The sequence below is a fragment of the Phodopus roborovskii genome, unplaced genomic scaffold (assembly GCF_943737965.1).
Source record: "Phodopus roborovskii unplaced genomic scaffold, PHOROB, whole genome shotgun sequence".
In the NCBI taxonomy this organism is placed as follows: domain Eukaryota; kingdom Metazoa; phylum Chordata; class Mammalia; order Rodentia; family Cricetidae; genus Phodopus; species Phodopus roborovskii.
Window position 1 is genome coordinate 335335 of NW_026126007.1, and position 25653 is coordinate 360987.

Here is a 25653-nt window from a genome sequence, read left to right on the forward strand (position 1 = left end):
AAACTGCTCTATAGGTGTGTAAATGCTGAACTTTAAAAGATCACAGATGGCATTACTATGGAATGTAGCCACATATAAGCAACAGAATACAAAAAAGTTTTAAATTCTGTACTATATATGGTTGTGTGACTTTGCACATGCTATGCCATCTCCATTCTTTAAATAACAATTTCTTCCACAATTACAGTATAATATAGCAGCTGAGTAGCTTCTTTTCATATCAGACATACCTAAATCCCATAAGTCAATGCAGGATGAGAAGTCACACTTTAAGTGGCTGAAATAGGCAACAGTGTCAATTTGGGTTTTGTCAAAAGCATGGTTTTGATGAAAGAAGAACTTAGGTGTCATAGACATAAAGTGTCTGCTGAGAAAAATGACATATAAGAGAATGAAAAGACAAGGTATTTACCAACATGAATCACAAGATGACTCCTCTTATGTCTTATGTATTTTCTTCATGATCATTTTTAAGCCAAATGCATGAAACATTTGGAATCACATAAACTTGGCCAGATATCTTATTTGAATATTTGAACACTGTTGTTTGGTCTTTTACAATCTTTGTATACATTTACTCTTTTGATGATTGCACAATAATATAAAATAGCACTCAATTCCATCTTTTACTTCTTTTGATTTGCTAAAGTTTCACGTTTTTCTTTTTGTAGTTTTACATTGTAGTGGCAAATTTAAAGTAATAAAATTTGTGATTCAGTCAGAAAATGAGTATTGAAGTTGCTGAAACATGATAGTCTCAACTATACTTCTTTGGTGAGAAGTCTAGATTAATGTTTGTAAACATTTTAAATAATTCTTTCTCTTTGAGATTGAATTTCTTATTGAGTCTATTTGAAAAGACAAGTCTATCATCTATGGAATAAATAAGAAACAATGATATTTCTTAATATGGGAATGTTTTTCAAATTTACTTTATGCTTCTAAGAGTATTTACAAGAAATATTTTCAACAAGAAACAAAGCCAATAGCTACAGAGCATTAAAACGTGATTGGATTTTGTTTAGTTACTGCAACTAAATGACAGGTATGAAGATGTTTAATATTTGCAATAGCAATTGTACTCTTCTTTTCCCTAGATTCAGCTTTCTGATTATAGTGCGATAAAAATATCATTTAGTGTGCTTCAATGGAGCAGTTAATGTAGCAGAAATGAAACCCAAAACTTGTTTCACTATGGAACCAACTTGTTTCAACTTCCAGTGTCTTTTTATATGCAACTATTTTCTTGCTTACTTCCCAGCCTTGAGAAGGTGTAATTAAGTACATAACAGTACTTAGAAAATATATTCCTAAAAATAAAACTACATTATTGAATCAAATCTATGGGTATTTTATAACTATTTAAGTTTAACATTTTTCATATTTAACTAAAGGTTGAATATTATTTAAATAGTTGTATAATTAAGAAGTGAGTAGCATTGTATAAATATCATTGAGTTATAAAACATATTAATCAAAGACTCTTGGTTACTATATTCAGCTACTACTAATTTAAGTAAATACTACTTGCCCATGGGTAGGTTTCCTTCTATTAGTCTTCAGAAGACATGTCATAGACTCATATCCATGATAATTTAGAATGTGACAAGGTATAAATTAACCTATTTTACCTTTAGACGAAGTATGAGATAGTTTCCATAGTTTTATTTCCAAATAAGGTTTAATCAGGTTGTATAATTTTGATGGGATGCAGGGGTCAGTTCCAGGATCTTGCCCATTGTGGACAATAATTTACCAATAATTACAGTTGCAATTATATTCTTTTTCAATGATTATTTTAGATATAATTTTCAGAGGTAGTTGTTCCCAAATACAACCCATGGTTTACTAGGAACCTGCCCCTTCCCAAAACTACTTCTTGCCAAGGCTTTCCTGTCTTCTTAAACCTAATATTGATAATGCTGTTTCGACTGCAATATAAAATTATTCTGGTAAAATACAGGTAGAGTTAATTTGGAAAAAATGTTATAGATTTATATCAGAAAATAATTTCTGAAAAGGATAACCCTTTCATACTCATCCTGTAGAATGGAAATAAATCTTCTGACATTTTCATGAAAAATTACCATTCATTTTAAGAAGAGCAGAGTATTGTGACCCCAATGATAGCCACATTGAACTTATGTATACTACAAAGATTCATTGCTAGTAGTCCAGAAAATGATCTTGATTTCATTATTGATTAATTATGAAGATGATGCATGCTTTGCTTTAGATTTTTTGTATATGCACTATTATCCTTATTGTGTGTACAATAATGTAAAATTGTTGCTAAATTCTGCAATAAAAGTTAATTCTGCAAAAATGTTATTTAATATTACACAATGATAAAACACTACATAACTACATGTGTTCATTTCTTTATGGCTGAATACTTGAAAATTGCTAATTGATTTACTTACACATAAATATTTTTAGCAATACAAAAATATTTATAGAACTTCCAGAATTGATTTATCAACTATTTTGCATGCAAAAGTAAAATATATTGCCAGTACTTTAATGGAATATGAATTGAGGGAAAGATAAATGTGGGAACTGTGAGATGACTCACTGGGAAAACTTTCTTGTTATTTATGTCTTGCAACCTGTGTTGGAGCCACAAGACAGATATAAATGGGGAGAGAACAAACTCTTGAAATCTTTTCTCCAAGTTGGGTGGCTAAGGTGGTGGGGATTATCTGAAGATGAGGTAAGGAAAACTGTGATCAGAATACATTTTATGAAAAAAATAATTTCAATAAAAACAGAAGTTTTCATCTATATTATACATGTGCACCATGGTACTTCAAATTATGTGCATATAGACTAATAATAAATTTAAAAAATTGAAAGATATATGTGATGAGGGAAATTGAGACTGTTCCACACAGCCTATGCTTTTTATCTGAAATAATACTGTCAGTAGAGACTAAAAGTGATTAGGATAATGTCCCTGTTAATTTGAAGAAGTATGTGAATTAGAATGGTTAAGAGGGGAAATAATTTTTGGGTGAGTGAAGGTAAAGTAAAAAATTAGACTTCTTTTCATATTGGCTAACATCTTGACATCAGCACTGGTGTGGCTGAGGCAGATCAATCTTGAGTTCATGGCTAGCCTGGGCTACATAGTAAGACACTCCCTCGTACAACAACAACAACAAAGTAAATAATAGAAGATCAAATTCTAACTTTCAAAAGATTTGTAGGGAAGGACATGTATAATTATAAGACAATCTTCAGGAAAATTTCATGGCTATGTCGAAGTCACATATATAGCTATTTGTCTTGCAATCTAATGTGTAGTTTACTGCAGCTTAAATAACACTATAATACAAATGATATTGAGTGTCAAGCCTGGATTTCAGTGACCTCTTATAAAACAAATTATCTGTAGGCTTCTTTATGCTTAAATATGAAATCAGCTCCTCTCTGAGTCATTGGACTAAATTAACACCTTTTCCCACAGAAAGGCAAATCTGAGAAATGCTGTGATAGACTTGTCAGATTTTAAATATCTTATGTTTACTATGGATATTATATAATATTTTTGTTGTTTTATTTATGTTTCAGTAAAACAATAAACAGAGATCAAAAGTTTTAAGTATAATGCAGAGAAACATGATCATTATGAGAGAGTTGGCAGGAAAATTAATGAATCGACTCATGTGATATTGTGTGCTTTGTATAGAATATGCGTTGTATTCACAAGAGCAGAGTGGGGAAGATTTTTGCTCTTGAGAAATACAACAGAGTTTTATGCACTAAATCTCAAATTTAAAATCTGTGTGGCCTGGAGTAAGTCAAATATGATATGCCTTACTTTTTTTTGTATTAGTAACTTTTCTTATCACCAAATATATGGCAAGAAGCAATGGAAAGGAGGAAAAATGCATTTTGAGTTACAGGGAAGGCTATGTTCCATCATAGCAAGAACGTCGTAGTGGTGGGCACAGCATTCAGTGATGGCAACAGAAACATGGGGCTGTGTTCATATTTCAGATGTTAAGAAATCCATGAGACACACACACACACACACATACATACACACTCACACACACACACACAGAGAGAGAGAGGGGGGGGAAAGCAGGTATAGGACAACATGTGGACATGGCCAGTTGCAGGGATGAATGGAGTTTCTGGAGTGGGTCTAATGACCCTACCTCTATGGGAGTGGTTCTGTGGTAGTCAGAATGAGCATGGTTTGTGATGCAAGGATGGTGTTTGCCCAGAGAACAACCTATATGCAGTCAGCATGAGTGAAGATGAGTGAACTTTGTCAAGTGGGTGAAATTTAATTTAGGGTTAATTCTAGATTGGCTAGCTGGATATGGGAGAAAGAGTTCTGGATGGTAGAAGAAGATAGTTACATGAATTGGGATCTATAACTGAAATGGGCTTTGTGAAATGGCACATGAAGACAGGTGGGATATGTGCTCCTTCTTGTTTGTTAATTCATTTAGAAATATGGTTTCCCTGTGCAGATCTAGTAGCCTGAATCTCACAGGAATCTCCTTGCAATACTTTCCATTTCTAGGAATCAAAGTATGAACCACCACACCCTAAAATTTTGTTTTTAATCTCATGCAAAGGGCTCACATTCCCACACAAAAGATTAAGGAAATGTGTATATGTTATGTCTGCAAATGGACAAATTGTGAATCATTGGTTCAAATAATAGTTGTAATTCTGAAGGTCATATTATTTTAACATTTGTGAGACTACACATATTTTAAAAATAATATTATCTAAGTTTATATGTTATCCTCCACAAATATCCACAGATATAATAAGTTTTGTGGATTTTAGTCAACTGATATCTAATTATTTAATTATAACCATTTTGCCTTGTTGTCTACATTATTTACCACAGCTTTGAAGGGATTAGACTCAAAAGCTTTAGTTGAGCCACGATGTTCATATACTGTTGTTTTATATTTTCTAAGAACCTGAAATATATTTTCATTTCATTTTCTCTCATTCTTTCACCATTTCTTAAGAAAATAGTAATAAGAAGTGTAATGGTAATGAGCAAAAGCAAGGAAAACATGCTGATTACAGTTTATAACATTGTGAGTAATTGAATGTTGACCACATACATTCTAGATAATATTGATATTGTACCTAAGCTGGCCATTAAAAACGTCACAGAGATAAGAAATACAGATATCTACTTTCTAGATATGTAGATGCATAACTGCAGATATGGAATTTACTCAATGATTAATTAGTTTTCTTGGATTTCTGCCAAACAGTTTCTCAAAAGATAATTTCAGAAGTGTCAGTGACAATCAAGTTATTAGATATCTGTTTCCTCTTTTCATGTCTGCTGAGTCACAATTCTCAGAATGTAGATATTTTAAGAACACCTTAGATATTCCACTTAATTTTTTTTCTGGGAGGAATTGTACCCATAACACACAAAATACTGCATTTGTTTCTTCCTTTCATTAGCTGTTTCTGAAGGCACCTTGCTCAGGGGTGGAACGCTTGCCTTCCATGTACTAAGTGAGGGATTTGAGCAACAGCATTAAAGAAAATTTTAAAACTGATATGTGAGCTGGTAATTGCCCTTGCTGTGTAAGCATTAGAACCTCAGTTTGAATATGCAGAACCTAGATAAAAAAGCAAGACATGATCATATCAATAACGTTAAATGTCCTTAGGTGTGGTGAACCAAAACTTTCAAAGGTATTTTAAGATCTGCAATTGGAAGCTCTTGCCCAGGATTGTCATTCTCAACCTTTATTATGTACTGGAATCCTAATTGGAACTTGATAAAGCACACATTCTTAGATCTCACCTTCACCATTACTAGGCAAATACTTTTAACCATTCCTTGATGGTGCTGGACCTATACTCTGATAAACCTAAGATCTCAGTTCTAACTGCTGTGTAGATTTTACAAAACATTAAACAGTATGAATATAGTGTTGATATAGTTTTAGGTATTCAAGGGTCCTATGATGATCACATATTATCTTTCATTGGAATCTGTCGAGTCAAGAGACAGAATATTGTTAACAAAAATAAACCAGTTTGGAAATGTGATTTTTTGGAGGTATTTGCAACTCATTCAAAAAATGTAAGCATGCATTACCAATAAGTCACCAGAACCCAACACTATGATTAGTATTGTGAAACCTAACAATGAATACTCGGCTTTAAAAAGATTTGGAAAACAATTTGCATTTGGGTGAAAATAGAGTTAATTTAAAATATGTTTTAAATAATATTTTGAATATTTAAAAGTTTATATTTTGTGCTGTCTGTTGGTTGTATCTTTTATTTGTATTATTTTCATGTCCATTAATTGTGCACAATAAATAGGTTCATTATGACATTTTCCATGCATATGTATAATGATCAGGTCTTCTCCCTATATTTTTCTTTCTGTAAACCTGTCTATAAGTTCATTATCTGGACGTAAGCTAAGAATTTTATTGGAGAAATTACTGAATTATGTAGTTTATTTGGTTGAATATAAAGCATACATGAAAATCTTACACAATATTACTATATTGCCTATACAAATCCCAATCATACCTAAATTGTAAACATTTATGTGATTTATTTCTCTTAATATTTTGAAATTATGAATACTTGAATGCTTTGTTTTTTTTTATTCACAGTGAAAAGTGAATATCTCATGCAGGACAATAATAAAAAACACCAGTATATTCACATGATTTTAATTTCTCATAGCACATGTATGACTTGTGGCCAAGAATTCATTTCACTGATGGGAGCTTTTGACTTGCAGTATTGAAGTAGTAAACACTTTGATCTTATTACAGCGTCTCACTGTAGGAATTGAATTGTCATTCAAGACTCCCTCCCTATCAACAAAACCATCATCTGTAAAATTATTTTTACTTTTGCCTGAAACCTTTCTTTGCACTTTGAAGGACTTCAAAAGATAAGAGAAAGATGGAAGCAAAGCTGGCTGTAGGGATTTCCTGATGCTTATGTATGCTGTGTTGATACAGAGAATGGTCAGAAACACTGTGTATGTGTGCATACAATGTTTTATACACACACACACACACACACACACACACACACACACACACACACACAGTGTTTCAATGTAACACATGGATTGATGGTCATGATAATGGCTTTGTAAGGAGTTTCAAGCTGATGATGGTTTGAGTTTTTAGTTGTAAATTTGTTTTAAAGCATTGTAAGGACTCATTCATAGTTTCTTCTCAACTACTTTAAAAAGAAAGATAATTGAGATGTCAGATCAAATTAAACATGGAAAAATGTATTAGAGTGATTGTTAATTCATACTAAGTATTTGTTCCTCCTACATATCTAGTACTTATATATGTATACTATTGCTGGAGGAAGCAGACAAGGATATAATTCAATTCTGTCCATATAATTCTGTCTATATAGATATGGAAACCTGATACACATATGAATAGGACAGTGCCTTGTATAGCTCTTGTTCATCACTTCTCTGGATCTTGTGAGTCATTGCTTTGTGTGAAAAAAACATCCCTTCTAGATTTGGGCATTTTTGAGCCAAAGGTAATATAGTCAGACATGGCATGTCTCTATATAGGAGGTGCCTATATTCAGAATGAGAATAATTAAAGGCATATGAACAGTAGTGGTTGCAATGAATAGTATTTACTGATGGGGACATGGTTAACTACATCTCATTAAGAAAAGAATTAAATTTCTATGACAAGAAGGAGCAAGTCTTTGGAGAAGATTCAGGAGATGGGTTCAGTTTTTTTAGAGATCCCCTTTAATGTGCCTATGATAAAATGGCAATTAGTTCATTTGTGTGTATGAGTTTAAAACTTTTATTTTTTATTGAAACAACTTTTGTACAGTACATTTTAATTCATACTTTTCTTTTCGGCTAGATCCTCCAAATTCCTCCCACTTCCATACCCACTCAATTTCATATGTACCCTCTCAAAACAAGGATATAAAATGTCCCAAGAAACACAGAAACACAAAACAAAAAATAGCAATATAAACAAGGAAAAGACCAATGAAACAAAAAAACTATAAACAAAGCAATGTGAAAAAATTGTCTAAAATATACCATTGAGTTTTGTATTTACTGACTGTTCCTGAGCATGATGTCTGTCGTGAAGTGTGGTTAATATGCCCAATGAGAAAAAAATTGAAAAAGCAACTGATTTTTCTCTCGTCCATAGAATTCATTTACACACAGTTTCTTGGTTAGGAGTAGGGATCTATGTCAACTTCTGCATCTCAGTACTGGGACCCATTTGCCATGAAACTGTAAAGGCCTCTTTTAGTTATGGTTATTATTGCTGTGTCAAAATACCATGACCAAAGCAACTTGGGGAAGAAAGGTTTTATTTGTCAAGATGTGATCTCAAATAGAGAACCACTAACAAAGGGCTTGGGCTTCCTGCATCCATCACTAACTAAGAAAATGCTCAATAGTATTGCATGCAGCTTGATCTTATGCAGGCATTTTCTAAGTAGAGGCTCCCTCCTTTCAAATCAGTTCTGCTTATATCAAGTTGACATAAAATTATCCAGCACAAGGGACTGTGCATGCTAATAAATTCTCTGTGAATTCATATGTTCATTTGCTCTGTTGTGTCTAGAAGACATATTATATATTTCCTTTGAGTCAGCCATTACATCCGTCTCTTATGATCTACCTTTGCTTCCACAAGCTTTTGATAGAGGGTTTGATGAAGATATCACATTTATGACTGAGTGCTTCAAAGTTTCTCCCTCTCTGTCCAGGGTCCAGTCATGGTTCTTTGATCAGTTCCCATTTACTGCAAGAAGTTTGTGTGTGTGTGTGTGTTTGTGTGTGTTTGTTTGTTTGTTTGCTTTCTGATGAGGAGTAAGCAAGGCATGAATCTTTGGGTAAAACATTTTATCATTAGGAGTCATATAATTACTATGTTCCTTTAATCCCTTAGGAGAATAATAGCAGACTATTTTACCATGACTTATCTTGTTTCATGTTCTTGGGCACTTTACCAGTTTCAAGTATGGGTTCCATCTCATAGAGTATGGCTTAATTCCAACAGAAAGTAGTTGATTACTTCCAGAATATTTGTATCAGTATTGAACCAATATATCTTGTAGTCATGACCCTCTTGTAGGTCACAGAATTTTTGGCTTAGAGATATTATTGAAGATTATCTTTCTTCTCCAGTAGCATGAAGAGTACCCGCCAGTACTATGAATCGTAGTCTATAGAGGTGAAGCTACTAGCTACCACTATCTTAAGTTCTTCAGCAACATGGATTTACCATCAGGTTTCAGAGAGTAACCAATGAATTTGGCAATACTCTGTGATGGTTGAGGGGTATCCATGGGGATACTTTTGGTAACAACTTGAAATATGTATCCCATTCCTATCACTGGAGGTTTTATTGTGTTGACTTAGAGGGCCTTCATCCCCCCTTGCTTTGACCCTTTTCTGCCTCCACTTCTATAAGTTTTCCTTGGCTCTGTAGTGAGGGATTTCCATGTTCTCACCTGCTTTAGTGGGAAGCTTCTTTGATGGTTTAGCCTGAGCAAATCACTGACCTATATGTGTAGTAGAATTACATTAGGGGTAATTTTATTGCTACTTTAGAAAATGACAGCATTATTTGGTTTTACCCATTTTCCTGGGCTATCTAGTCTCATGTTCTTGGTCATCACAGTAATAGCAGATATGAGTCCTATCTCTTACATGTTCGAGGAAGATGTCTGCTGGGATTGGGAAGTGAGGTAAAGTGATCAGGGAGAAGATAGATTGAATAGGGATATCTGTGTGATCCTTTGGAGATGAGGCAGATAGGAAGCAGATGCAGAAGAGAGTGGTCTTCTTTAAATCTGGGAATAATACCATACTGAGGGATTGGAATTGGGACAACAGATTAAAAAGGGAGAAACAGCCTACATCCTTCTCTGATTAGAATGGTTTGGAGTCCTCAGGGGATACCTGCATGAGTTTGGGATGGAACAAATAAATGACTGGAGGGAAAGAATTTTGGAAAGGAAACATTTGTGTGATCTAATGGAGATGGGAGTAGAGAGAAAGGGAGATGGTAGCAGGTAAGCTTCTATAGAGCTGGAGATGTGAATGAGGGCTCAAAGTTTGAAGAGAGTTAAATATCTGCATTTAGTTTACTTGTTTCACTGATCAGAATGGCCTGGAAGTTCTGAGGAAATAACTGCTTCCATCACTACTGCAATTTTCAGTAAGAATAATGGCATTTGAATATTCTTTTTTTAATTTATTATTTTGCATGTTGGTCCCAGTTCTCTCTCCCTCCCTCCCTTTTACACTCTATGCCCCCTCACATGCACCCTGACAACCCTCCCCTTCCATCCCCCACCCCAATTCCATATGTAGGGCAATGCCATCCAGGTTGGGTCATGTAGACCTCTCAGGTCATTTGAAGTAGGGACTAGGACTTCTCTCCTTCTTCTTGGTTAAAGCAGTATCCCTCCATGGGGGATGTATTCGCAAGGTCCTTTTGCACACCAGGAATATATCCTGGTTTCACTGTCTGCGGTCCCTTAGACTGCTCAGTCCTTCTGGCTGAGACCCATATTCCGGGGGGCCTGAGTCAGTCCCATGCTGGATTCCTAGCTATCAGTCTTTGGGCCCATCAGCTCCTCCTTGTTCAGGTCAGCTGTCTCTATGTGTTTCCGCAACCCGGTCTTGTCCTCTCTGCATCTGGATTGTAGTTCGACTCAGTGTTTAGATATAGGTGTTTGCTTCTGTTTCCAACACGTACTAGATGAGGGCTCCATGGATAAGTTAGTTGTTGATCTCACTGTCCGGGAAGAACATTTATGATAGCCTTTCCACAGTTGCAAAAGAGGGAGCCATTATTGGTTTGAAGGGAAAACTGTACCTAAAGAAAGGTCTAGAGACCTACAAGACTGACGCCAACTAGAAATTTGAATATTCTTATGACTTCTATGTATATCCTATAGATAGGGCATTGTTTGGGAGAAATCGATAGGGAACAAGAATTAAAAAGCAAAGAAATAAAATGAAGGGAATGAAAAAATTGAAACAGTTTAAGAATAACTATGATGGGCATCTGGGATTCAATCTCTGTCTAATATTTGGAGATGGTTTATGCAATATAGATGTAGTCTATGCATTGAATAGGCAAGGATCTGGCTTATGGCAGTCATTTGGAGAATCATAGTAGGGAGTGTACATTAACTTCCTAGTATTTTCCATTTGTGATCTGGATTCAGGAAGAAGACACTTTAGGTAGAAAAGACAGGAAGGATCTGGAAGAGGAAAAGCTCGAAAAGAACATACTGATATATCCAGGGATGAGGTGACAGATTAGCTACTAGCAATGCCTACCTATCTTTTGGTATTCAAATCTCCATTTGGCTATTTACCATTGATGTGATTTTGAAAAAAAAATCATCTTCTTTTGGCCTTGATTTCTTCATTAGGAAAATTTGGATAAAAATTCTGTCCCTATTGGAGGATTGCAATATAAACCCATCAGATAGGTAAAGCCCTTATACTTCTGTGGATTGATGGAAATCAATGATACTCACTGGCAATGAAAAGAGACTAGCCACAGTTTCTTTCTATCTCTCCTAATATAAGTCTTGAAAGGGTTTATATCAGTTTGAGAAAATGAGAACTGAGGCCAATTCTATGCTGACAGTTTTATGCTTTTCTGTATTTGTATCTTTTTAAATCAGTACACAAAACTGTATTCAAAACAGAACGATTAAAAAATAAAATTTCATGTCAAATAGCTGTATATATCAATAAACATTTTATATAATTTATTTTATATATCATTTATATCACTTTGTCTCCATATTCATTTAAATTTGTATATGTTTGTTAAATTTATATGTTGTATTGCTGTGACACCATGACCATGACAACTCTTGAAAGTTTTCCTTTAAAAATTTCTCTATTTTGGATTTTATTTATTGATTTTATTTCTACTTTCCAGTCTTGAACAGTTTTATTTGCATTTTAATAGATTTCTTTACGAGTTTCATTCCCTGAACCTATGTAACACTTATAAGGACTATTTTAATGTACTTGTCTTGTGTTTCAGCTATGTTGCAATACTCAAGTAGTTTCTAGTAGATACATATTGTCCTGACTGTTATTGGTTTTGATTTTATGCTGGCATCTCTTCATCTGGGTTTTGAAAGATTGTCATTTGAGGTGCTGCCATCGGTTTATTTCTTTGTTGGATAGTTGTTTTCCCCTTCATTTCTGTTTCTCTCTCTGGTTCTTATGAGAGTGTGATGGTTGTGTGCTGCCATTTAGGAAGTTATTCATGGATTCTGATATGTATGGCCATTGACAGTTGTGGGTAAAATATTTTCCTAGATATTGAGAGGTAATATTTAGCAATGTGTATGGGCTAAGAGTTGGGTCTGAGGGCATACATAGGAGGGAAAAAGGCAGGGTTGCACCAGGATTTGCTTAGCCCCTGGGAATGGCATCAGAGATTGAAGAGATGTCATTATATGTAGTCTGCTACAGAGCTGGGCATGTAGCTGTGTGTTGGATATAAAGAAGAATAGTGAAGAGCTAAAGCTTGCCTATCTGCTTTGTTGGTCTACTTGATTCTTTGTCAGGCTTAGCTGGTGGAACACACAGAGAAAGCCTGTTGTAGTGAGTGGCTAACATAACAGACATAACAATATGTGTTTTGTGGAAAACATGTGAATAATCCTCTGGATATGGAGATGGGAGGAGAAAGAAGTCTACAGCTACAGAGGTGGGAGTGAGAAAAAGGAATTAAATTTGGAATACAAGAGAGAGTAGTGAACTTCTAACTGCTTCAATAGCTGGAGCAAACTGTGATTGCCAAGTGAATGCCTGCTAGAGTTGGGGACTAGGATAAAATGATGACTGTGAGAAGACAGGGATGTCTATGTGTTCTACTGGAGATCAGGATAGGGGTGAGTCAAGGCTGCATTGGGGATAAGAAATAGAGACTGGATTTGGAGGAGAGAATGAAATGTTAAAGATCCATAGTTATGCTACCTTCATTGCTGGGTAGGGGTGGCCTATTAATTACCAAGGAATGACTACTTGTTTTGGGGACTCAAATATAGTAATTAATGGAATAGAGATGTTTGGAAGGGAAGATATGCGTGAGCCACTGTAGATATGTGTAAACCTGGGAGGCTACCATACATGGTCTGCTGTAGTGGAGAATGAGACTAGAAGGGGCTGGATTGGGAAGAAAGGAGGAAAAGGTGAAGTTCCACAGGTAACCCACCTTATTCCCTGGTTGTAGTGACTTTTATTTTGTTTTTGGATGTGTAAAATGTTTTCAAAATTGATCAAGATTCATTTGCAGAAATTGTGCAAAATTTGTTTCAAATTGCAGCAGGTTAATATACATATTTAATAATTATTGCCATGAACCAATCATATCATTTCAGAAAAATGACATATAAAATTAATTAAGGTATTATGGAGGTGTAAACAGAACTTCAGGGAATGAATTTACTAAGTGGTCTTGTTAATTGCTTGAAATTAATCAGAATTTAGAATTATAAGTATTTCTGCTCCACTGTGTTAGTTATAAGCTCTATAGTCTTTTGGAGCCATTTTGTCCCTTTATATTTTCCCATATAATTATTGTTTTCTATGTAGTATATTTTAATATGATAAATGCAATAATATAAGTAAAATAAGAGAGAATATGTAACATAAGCCAATATAAGAAGCCACTCAAAAATAATACCTTCATATTCAGTTAACAGGGGCCTTTGCATTTCCTTAAGTGAATGCTTCTACAACATGGAAACATTCTAGAAGTAGACTATGTATTTTGTGACTTATATTAATTATTAAAGATTATCCTTACCAAAACTTTTTATTACATCAAAGTATATTTACCTTTTTAACAACTGTCTTCTATTATTTGAAGAGGTAATATATTTACTATCTCTCCAATATGAACACTTAAGTCCTTAGCCCCCATGGTTTGATTTTGTACCCTTTATCAGCATTGAATTACAGATCATATCTAGTAATCATTATGAGTTGACTTCTTTTTTGTAGTTAAATAAATGAAACAAGGCTTCATAAATTCTAAGTCTATGTTTGACTAATGAATTATATCTAGAACCAAGTATGAGTAAAACAAGAATTGCATAGTTCACAGTTGAAAATTTCTGATTCTACATTGTCCTCACAAGTGCTCTATCCACTATCAAGTTTATAAAATTGTTAGTTACCATTATATTTTATACTATTTTGATATTAGTGTAAATAAGACAGAAACCCACATTGACAGCTGACCTGAACAAGGAGGAGCTAATGGGCCCCCAGATGATAGCTGGGAAACCAGCATTGGACTGACTCAGATCCCCTTAACATGGGTCTCAGTTAGAAGGTGTGGGCAGTCTAATGGACCTCTGACAGTGGAACCAGGATGTATCCCTGGTGTACAAAAGGACTTTGGGAGCCCATTCCCCATGGAGGGATACTCCATTAACCCAGATGCAGGAGGGAGGGCCTAGTCCCTATTCCAAATGACTTGACAGATTTAGATAACCCCTCCAGAAAGGCATCATCCTACATGTGGAGTGGGGAGTTTGAAATGGGGGGGTTGTTGGGGGACATGGGAGGGTGGATGAGAGGGTGGGATGGAGGGACAGAGAATGAACTGGTATCAATATGTAAAATAAGAAAAATAAATAAATAAATAAGTGAAGGAAGGTTAGGAAACCATAACTTTTGTTTTTCACTTTTTTCTAACAATCTATGCAATACTACAGGCCAACAAAAATTAGAAAAAAATAGTGATAATTATTGAAAATTATTAATTTAATTACCAGGATTTCAAAGCAAGATGATTTTCTTTGTATTTAAAATGCTGTGTAGCAGCTTCCTCAAAGATGAAGCTGTTTGTTCTAGAATGAAACTCCTTAAGAATTAAAATGTTCCAAAAGAACTTGAATTAAAACCCAAGAAATAACTCATTAGAATCAGGAATTTCTTAAAACTGACCAGACTCTCTATGATACATCCTCCTTATAATTTCTATAATCCTATACTTTTGTTATTTTCTGCATTACAACTTATTGGTTTGAAAAAGGATACATGTATGAATTAAATACAATCATTCAATTTCTCTCCTCCTACTTTGATATTACCAGTATCTCTAATCAAAATCTTTTGATTTTGAGTTCTAAACTAGGTATAGCTATAACTATAATAATGACCATATTAGTTGATTTTCAGAGTGTATATTTCATCCTTCAATTTTCTTGTTTCTTAATTAAGTCCCCTGATTATTGTTATATATCAGCTTAAAGTATTTATTTTACATTTACAATTGTTTAGTTTGTTTTAGTGATCAAACATGACTTTCACTTACTAAGTTCAGGGTTCTCTAGAGATCCAGCTATGAGGACACATTGACATGCTCTTGACAATTATGCTTTACCCCAGTTCTTATGTTCACTCTCTCTATTTGAATCTGAGAGTACTTAATCACCTTTTTCTATATATATGTCAGTCAATATAATTTTTTGCAAATATTTGATAAAAATCATGGTGCAGTTTTATAACATGTATAATGCAACAAGTTTAAGAAAATGAATAAAACAGCAACTTCCCATTTTTCGATTTGAACTTGAATATTTTCAATCTATGTTTAAAATGTTCTGACTTAATCACCATTCCTAGGCATATTTGTTAACCTGATAATGTACTCAAATTTAGAAATTTATGTATGCTTGCTTCTCACAAAATATCACCAATTTCATAGAACATAAGCTATTCTTCAAATATAGCCTCATTTTTTGAGAATGAGATCAATAATTTAAGAAAAAGCTTAAGATGAAGTACAAAGCAGAGGTTCTCAATAGTTTACCTATTCTACAGTCACAAGATGAGAAAACTGGAATAGGAATGCACGAGCCTATTATTTTCCACTTTGATCAGACGATTTCTGTCTGGCTGTATGACCTTGGACAGTGTTCTTAGTTAAATGGGGAAGGCAATAAAAATTCCTTGTCTGTAGCTGATGCTCAATAGAAATTGATTAAATATTCAACAATCTCTTTCATATAATTGTGTTGGGAGATAAATACTGCTTGTTCTTGTGCTTTCTTCCATTTCACTAGTTCATAATTTTCAGTATACATGTTATTATTACTTTATGCATACAGATGAATTGTCAAATTGTGAACCTTCATTCCCAGCAATAATAATTAACTTCATTCACTCATTTACTGTTTTAACATAAGTAATATTGAGTCCATGCTATTCATCAGACATTTGTAAAAATAATTTGGAGAAAGTTCCTGCTTTTCTGGGTCTTGTAATAGCAATCCAAGATAATTATGGCAATACATTCTGAACTATGCCTTGATAAATTATTTTCCTAATGTGGGATAGATAACATAATTGTGCAAGCCTAGATAGTGTATGCCTGTTATTGAAAGTTGATCTATTGTTGCAATTTGGGGATGACATGTGTACAGTACATATGAGACTGCTGACAGAATAACATAGCATACTGTTTTGCAGTGAAGTTTAAATTAAATAGAAGGAATAAACTCTAAAAAATATAATGAAGTATCTTCATTGATTTCCATTGGTGTCTATCACTGATGAGGATCTGTTCAGGGCTTCAAGGCAGGAACTATGTATGATGTTTACTGGTGTGATCATGTTTGCTCATCTTTCTTATGCAGTCCAAGCCCTCTTGTTTTGGCAAGTCCCACCACAATAACTTGATACCTGCCACATTAACTATCAATCGAGATAGTATCTTAAAGAGATAATTACAGGATAATCTACTTGAGTTGACTGATTCTTCAGTTGGAGTTCCGTATGCTAGGTCACATCAAATTGACTATAAAATCTAATGAGAGCATATAGCAAATACATAAACATGTGGCATAAACTCCTATCTTTATAAATTATAATATCTGTAATTGTATGTACTTTTCTTTAATGCCACTGGCAGTGCAGTTGCTTTCTTAATATAAGCATCACCACAGGTATATAAAGTATGTGCTGTCCTGTCATATTACTACAACATAAATGCTATTAGGTGAAACAAAATTGTTATGGGTCTGCCATATTATAGGCCATCAATAATGATAAAAACATACTATTTCAAGGTATAAGTTCATTCTTACTGAGAAAGAAATAATAAACACAAGAACAAAGAAATAAACATCATTTATGCTCATGCAAAGTATCATAAAAGGAAATAAATCCTTGTGAGACAGGGGAAAGGTTTTGGTGTAAGCTTCTTCAAATAAGATAATTAGCAAATGCATCTTTGAAGAACTTTCTTTTGAGTTGTGATGTAATATATATCAATACATTAAAACTGTAAAAACTGGGTCAATATTTTATCTGAATATGCACATAAGAGGAATAAGAATAAAAACAAAGAAATATAAAAGAGCCTTTCTCATTATGCAAAGACTAAACAAGGTAAATATGTCTAAGGTAGTGGACAAAGGAACAGAGAGATGTCATTGCTGTGCAATCAGTAATTTATGTGATCTTAATCATATAGAAAGGCATGGAAGAAGTTGTGATTTATTCCAAAAAAATGTTAAAATTCAGAATAGCTTAAAGGACGAGGTCATTAAAATTTAATGTTTAACTGGTGGTAGTGACACGCACACACAAACATACACACACACACACACACACACACACATAATCCTAACACTTAAAAGGAAGAGGCAAACAGACATCTGTATGTTTGAGGTTAGTCTGGTCTACACATTGAGCTTCAGAACAGACTGGGCTGTTAGACAGAGAAACCTGTCTCAAAAACACAGAAAAAAAACATAAATATGTTATTTGAAAAGTTAATGATGATTCCTGAATACAAAATGATTGAGAGACATGATATCAGTTAGGATGGGGAACATAAGACCCAGAAGATGAAGATATTGGCTTGGTGATAGTAATAGTGATCATAGAGATAAGTACACACACACATTTTTTTACACAGAGAAAATAAATAGGTTATTAATAAAACGAATGAAAAGTTCCAGGAATGATGAAATATTAGTCAATCTCTACCATACAATTTTGGTATAACACATAAATGTGTTATATGTAAAAATGGAGATAGATGGAAAATTACTGACTTTAGAGAGAGTGAGGAATTTAATTTTTGGATGTAATATGTCTAACTATTAAGCATCTTCTAGAACCTGGAAGTATCATAAAATTTAGGCAATATGGAGTACAAACAATTTAGCATTTATTGCTCTCTTTACTGTGCAGTATATTACACATATCATGTAGTATTTTTCAATATTCATATTCTTAAAATGCAATTCAACATTCAAAATAAGATATTTTTCAATGTTTGAAATTTGTATGAAAATCTATCATTTTACTTCAATTTTTCTTTTACTGAAAATAATTATTTTCATGCAATATATTCTGGTTATAGTTTCCCATCATCCAACTCATCCTAGACCCTCTCCACCTAACCTCCCATTCAGATGCACATACACCCTTTCTGTCTTTTGTTATAAATCAAAATAGTAATGACAAGAAAAAATAACAAAAAAAAAAAAAAAAAAAAAAAAACAAACCAGACTAAAATTGTCCCCCAAAAGGAACAGAAGAAACATATATGTAGAAACACACACATTCGTACACCTGGTGATCCCATTAAAAACCAAACACAAAGTTAAAAAAAAAAGTGTCCTGACGTATGAGACAAAGAATCTCCAAAGATACCACAGAGGTTTTGTTTTTTTTTGCCTGGCCCTGTATTATTAGGCATAAAGACTGCCCTCACTAGTGGTTTGTGTCCCCAGTGAGACTATTGGAACAAATTAATTTTTGAGTGGTGATAGTTTGAAATTGGCTTCTTGGTTAGAAATGGGGATTTGTTTCCACTTCTCTCAGCATTGAGACCCCCATTTGGCTCAGACCTAAGCAGGTCTGTTCATGCAGTCCTAGTCCCTGTGAGTTCATTTTTATGTTAGTTTGGCAATGTTAAGAAAGCCTTTTCCCTTCGTGTTCTCCATAGCATCTGGCTCTTAATATCTTTCTAACTCCTCTTCTGCATGGATCTCTGAGCCCTGAGATGAGGGATTTGATAGATACATCTCATTTAGGATTGAGTGATTGTCCAGGTATGGGTCTCTGTATTTTTCCCTCCTATAGTAGAATGAAGCTGTTCTGATGATGGCTGAGCAAAACACTGATCTATAGGTACAGCAAAATATCATTAGGAGTCATTTTATGGTTATGTTCCTTTAGCAGTATTTTCTTTTCCCTTAGGTCCATAGCCTATCTGTTCTCACTTCTTTGGCCATTTAAGATGGGTCCCATATCATAGAGTGGGCCTTACATCCAAACAAATGCTGGTTAATAACTCTCACAAGCTTTGTGGTACTATTACTCTAGAATATCTTGCAAACAAGTTATGATCAACACAGAATAGTTTGTAGCTGATAAACCTGTCTTTTAAACACATAGTTGTGTTCTTTTGACATTATCAATTTCATTTTCATCTATTAAAATATTATTGTCCTTAGTTTTGCTTGTTACATGACTGCAATGCTTATTCTCTCTTGCATTTGTACTTTTCTTGGTTCTACTTTAGATTTTCTGTTTTTATGAGGTTTAAATTACATGTCACATTGGAAGTTATTTATCATTAATGCAAATTATTGTCTTTATAATTGAAAAGGCCCAATTACATTAGTGGAATCCTGAAAACACCACACCATACTCAAACAAAATTCTGTTAATACTATCAAAAGCAGAATGTGTCCCTGTAACTTGATCTGGGCTAAAGCTTGCAACTATATTCGCTGTGGTTCATCAGCATGCTTCCACTAATGCTTTAGACACTGTGTGAATCCCAGCAGTAGTCCATTGTGCTTCTGTTGGATTGTTGCAAAACTTGGCAGTAGTTCAAGAAAGTATCATTTACTATCTATCATCTCATAATTTTTGAATTATGTATATTACAATATTATGCTAAATTGGATACCATTCCCACTAATGTAGCATGTGATACCTGATGCCCCAACACTGCCTATCATGAATATGATATAGTATGTTGCCAGGAGATTTTACAATATTTGTTTGAGAAAGCACTTGCTTTATGTATAGTTTCTTCTAAATATGCTAATGATCATAGGCATATTTGTTTTATAATTGTCCTTATACTGTCAGGCATATTCCTAAATCCAAAGGCAAACCAGATAGAATCATAATAATCAATTAAATTTGTGTCACTTGAAATAAATACCTGCAATCTAACCCTATTATTTACCAACTATTACTCCTAATTATATGAAAATTCATGAGTAGAAATATGTTTTGTTTTACTAAAGAATATAGGATCCATTATTGTCATTGAAATTGATTGCACTTCTTCTAGAAAGAGGGAAAAATTGAACTAAATTTGGCTACATCAAAAGGAAAGCACAAAAACATCAGGTGACAATTTAGGAAGTAGAGTTAAATATTACCAACTAGAAATACTTCTTTTTTACATAGTTAACTACAAAAGTTCTTCCAAAAGCAGACATGAACAGAGAATTGTAAGAAGGCATAAATGTTTATTTATTTATTTATTTATTTTATCACTAGTCTCCAATACTGATCAGATTCTAATTGTCAGGTCACTCTAGTTTCTGTTCTCGATTTAGAAGGTATCCAGAAATTAGAAGTAGTTGAAAATATTTTAATGTAATTCAATAGGGTACACACTCAATGAGTACCTTGGAGACATATAATATCTTAAATTATTTTTGAGCTGAAAATTCATAATAAAACATTTCATTTAGATTATTTGCTCATGGAAGGTATTTGTTTATGTAAGTACTTTTCTACTTGAAGATATGTTATGAAACTTGTGACTTACATTTGGGTAAGATTTTCCATTTAATTGATATTTCTCTAGTTAGTTCCTGTGTATTGTTTCTTCTAATAATATCTAGAAATAAGAAATTAGAATTTTCATTCCTATTTAAGGAAAAAAAGAGTTCAGCTATGACAGAACATTTGTGGATGTCAATTTTTCTACATTTAATACTATAATTATTATTATACATATGTAAATTTTAATTACTGTATAAATACTCCTATAAAGTAGAAGTGATAATACCATTAGATCAATAGAAGTTATAAACACATATTGAAAATAATCATTCCTTGAAATATGTACACTTATTATACATTATTATTATTATAAATATTGCATATTTACCACTTAACATTCCACTACAATAATTTACTATTTTTTTCTTTTAGAATGTGCATGAGAATTTCAAACACATATAAAGTGAAAATTTGTCATATAATGAACTTCCTTCTAATCTTTCTAAAGTAATTCAAATTACCATAGGAATATTACCAGTGGCCATATGTCCAAAGAATGGTATCCTCTCCTAGGAAATGTTGCCATCCAATACCTTATCAAGCACCTCAATCACATTTATTTCCCAGTCCCTCCATGTATTCCTTCTACCCTTGTAGCCTTTCCCCTAAAATAAAATAAAATAAAATAAATAAATAAAGACAAAACCACAACCAACCAAAAAAAAAAAAAAAAAAAAACCCACTTCAAGCCTCCATCTTACCTACCATTCCTTTATATAGTAATTTGTTATAATGACAGTGGCAGCTATGTTTACATGGTATACCCTTTTGCTCAAACATCTTTACTTGCAAATAATGTGCATTGTGTATAACTTGTTGGTCTGGTTCAAGGCCTCTGGTTTCTTTATTTTATTTTTTCTAATTTTACATATTGATCCCAGTTCCCTCTCCCTTCCTCCCTCCCTCTCTCCCACTATCCCATGCCTTCGGATCACCCTCCCATCCCATTCCCCCCACTCCACATGTAGGGGTGATGCCTTCCAGGAGGGGTCATCTAAATATATCAAGTCATTTGGAGTAGGGACTAGGCCCTCCCTCCTGCCTCTAGGTTAAGGGAGTATCCCTCTATGGGGTAGGTGCTCCCAAAGTACTTTTGTGTACCAGGGATACATCCTGGTTCCACTGTCAGAGGTCCCTTAGACTGCCCAAGGCCTCTGGTTTCTTGCATATACCATCAATACTGGACCCTCTCCAAAATCCTATCAGATATCCTGCTATTATCCAGACTCATGGAGGTCCTGAAGCTATGGTTCCATGGAACCATTCACTTCACATGCTCCAGCAGGTAGTAGATGGGGTAGATGTTAGGCCAAATCAAAGGCCTAGATATGGACCAGGGCGGTAGCTGAGTTGGTCAGTCCAGGCCTCCACCAGAATTGACTCTTCAGTCAAGGATCAGAGCCAACTCTCCCAAATGAAGGGACAGATCTCCTATTGCTGCCTCTGATATTGGGGAGCAGCTCCTACTCCTTGGGCCATCAGGATTGGGGTAAGCTCTTTTGCACCCATGCCACTAAGGCCATTTTCCCAGGAAAGAGCCACAGCTCCCCCATTGAAACAACCAGCAAGGGGTAGGGCCAGCTCTCCTGTGCTTGGGCTACTGAGGCAAGCTCTCATATGCCACACCCACCATAGTGGTTACACTGTCACAGACATCAACACAGGCCCTGTCTGTGGTATGGCCATAGACCCAGACATAACCCTCAGTAGCACCTGCCTGAATATCACCATGGTCCTGATTGGCAATGCAGGCCACTCATATTAGTATGGTCCTATGGCCCCAGTGACAGTGCATCTTTGGGACATGGCCTTTCTTGGCCACCATATGCTTGCCATCTGCAAGACCTTCAGTAGCAACATGGACCATGGACATCAACACTGACACCAGATACAGTAGGAACACAGATCCATTCTTGGCCCCCAGCAGCAACTTGTGATAGAGGATACAATGGTTCCAGATGCCAGCATAGGACAATCAGGGTAGTATGACTCCAGTGGCAGCATGGCCCTTGGACGTCAACATGGCCTTATGTGGGGACCCATCCCGTAGGATTTCATATGGCTTTCACTGTATTATGGTATCTCTTGCTCTCCTCTGTTCTTTCCCTGACTCAATCTTCTTACGCTTCATGCCCACCTCTCCCCTCATCTTCCTCCTAACTTCCTCCCCCCTACCCCCCATGCTCCCAATTTTCTGGGAAGATCTTGTCCCTTTCCCCTTCTCCAGTGGGCCATGTATGTCTCTCTTAGGGCCTTCCTTGTTTCCTAACTATTCTGGCAGTGTGGATTATAAGCTAGTATCCTTTGCTCTATGTCTAAAACCCATATATGAAATCCATATATGAGTGAGTACATACCACGCTTTTTCATTTTGTGACTGGGTTACCTCATTCAGGGTGGTTTTTCTAGTTCCATCCATTTGCCTAGAAATTTCAAAATTATTTTTTTGTTTTGTTTTGTTTTTGCTGAGTAGTACTCCATTGTGTAAATGTACCACATTTTCTCCATCCATCACACATACACATGTACACATTCACACAATAAATGAAATACAGATGCTTTCAAGTAAATAGATTTTCTTCTTGTCTTCCAATTGTTAAGTAAGCACTGTGCATTTTGAGCCGATTGTCTGTTTACTAGGATTGTGGTGATAATTCTTTTCTAGCTGCATCATGAACATATTGAAAAGAATAATTACATGTTTAAAAGATAAAATGACTTAATCTTCCTCATCAAAGTAAAAGCCATTGTTTTATTTTATTAATATTATTATGAAACAGAATAAACTTCATCAAATCATTTACACTACTATTTTTGTAGTCCTATAATGAGAAGCATTATCTTTATAGGATAGAATGAAATTATGAGAATCAGTGAACAAAATGCAAAAAATAGATTAATTAGTCTGGTGAAAACAAAACATTTCTTTTGGAATAATAATGATTTTAAAGTTGGAGTACATGCATAAGTTATTTACTTTTATTTTGTTGTATATTGTTATATAGTGACTTGAAAATGGAAAAGTCACATATCTGAGTGCAGTACATATAAAATAGCCAAATCGAAAACAATTGAATACCCTATGGATTTAGTTAATACCCTGATGTTGTCTACAACCTACTAGCTCTACCATTTAGAGGTCTTAACATTTAAAGCCAAGGTTTCCATTTGAAAATTTCAAGTGAGTGGCTAGTTAACTTTTATAATATTTTTTAACATATTATATCCATACGATTAGTTTTGCAGCCACCCACTTCAATTCTGCTACTATGTATGTCCTTATAGTTTTGTATTAAGATTAACTGACTGTCCAGGCTGTGACCATGCACTCTTTCCATTTCATCTATTCCTTTTCTTTTTGAATAGTGAGATAATTATTTGCTTTTTTGCTTTTCCTTGTATAAACTTTTCGGAAAAATTCTTCAAACATTTTCTCATGGTATTTGAATAGTATTTCCTAATTTAATGAATAAATCATCTGTTAAAATGAAAGCTGATCCATGCACTTTTATACATATGTTATTTTTAAAATCCTCAATCTTTCCTGTTACATGTGATGTGCATTAAAATACAGTATTTTAATTTGTACTTTTCCATGAGAAGAAATATGGCCTTTAATTTGGATGATCTGGACATTTCTTTAGATTTCCCAGATGTATTTCAAGGTTATCCTAGGCAGCTGGCTAATCAGACATTCAAGAATTTCACTGCCCAAGACAGGAATAGTTTTTTTTTTTTTTTTTTTTTTTTTTTTTTAAGGCACCAATTTTATACCAAACTTACTTGAATTGACTTTTCAAGGGTACAGACCCAGTGAACATTAAATTTATGCAACTCTGTTTGTCACTTCGCAATTGATCATTGCAGGTTTTTATATTGAAATGTAAAATGTAATTACCTAAGTATAAAATTAAAGTGTTCTCAATATAAGTTTATAATATGTAGTAAGATGAAGTAGATGGTTGTTTTCAATCTAAGAATATATTTACCTCATTCATAGCTTGAAATCTTATTATATGGGTGATCTTCATTCTAAATTTCTACATAAATTAGAAATTATGTTGCCTGATGTAATAAGGTACTGGTATAGCTAACTATATTATTAAATATGACATAAATTACATTTGAATGTTCTATAATATTTTAATTGTTATAATTTATTGGTAATATTAGTGTTTTTAATTTAAATTAGAAACAAATTCATTTTACATGTCAATCCTAGTTCCCGGACCCTCCTGTCCTCTCCTGTTCCCCCTACCTACCCCAATCCTATCCTCTTTTTTCTCCCCATGGAGGTGAGGCCTCCCATGGGGAATCTTCAAAGTCTGTCATATCATTTGGAGCATGGCCTAGGCCCTCTCCCATGTGTCTGGGCTTAGAGAGTATCCCAATATGTGGAATGGGCTGCCAAAATCCATTAGCATACCTGGGATAAGGGATAAGTACTAATCCATTATCAGAGGCCCGGTAGACTGCCTAGTCCTCCTAATAAACAACCACTTTCATGGAATTTGGGTCCATACTGTTCTGATTTCCCAGCTATTAGACTGGAGTTCATGAGCTCCCCCTTGTTTAGGTCAGCAATTTCTTTGGGTTTCTCCAGCCTGGTCTTGACCCCTTTTCTTATCATTCCTCCCTCTCTGCAACTGGATTTCAGGAGTTCAGCTCAGTGTTTAGTTGTGGGTGTCTGCTTCTGCTTTCCTCAGCTACTAGAGAAATCTCTAGGATGGCATATAAGGTAGACATCAATCAATCCCATTATCTGGGAAGGACAT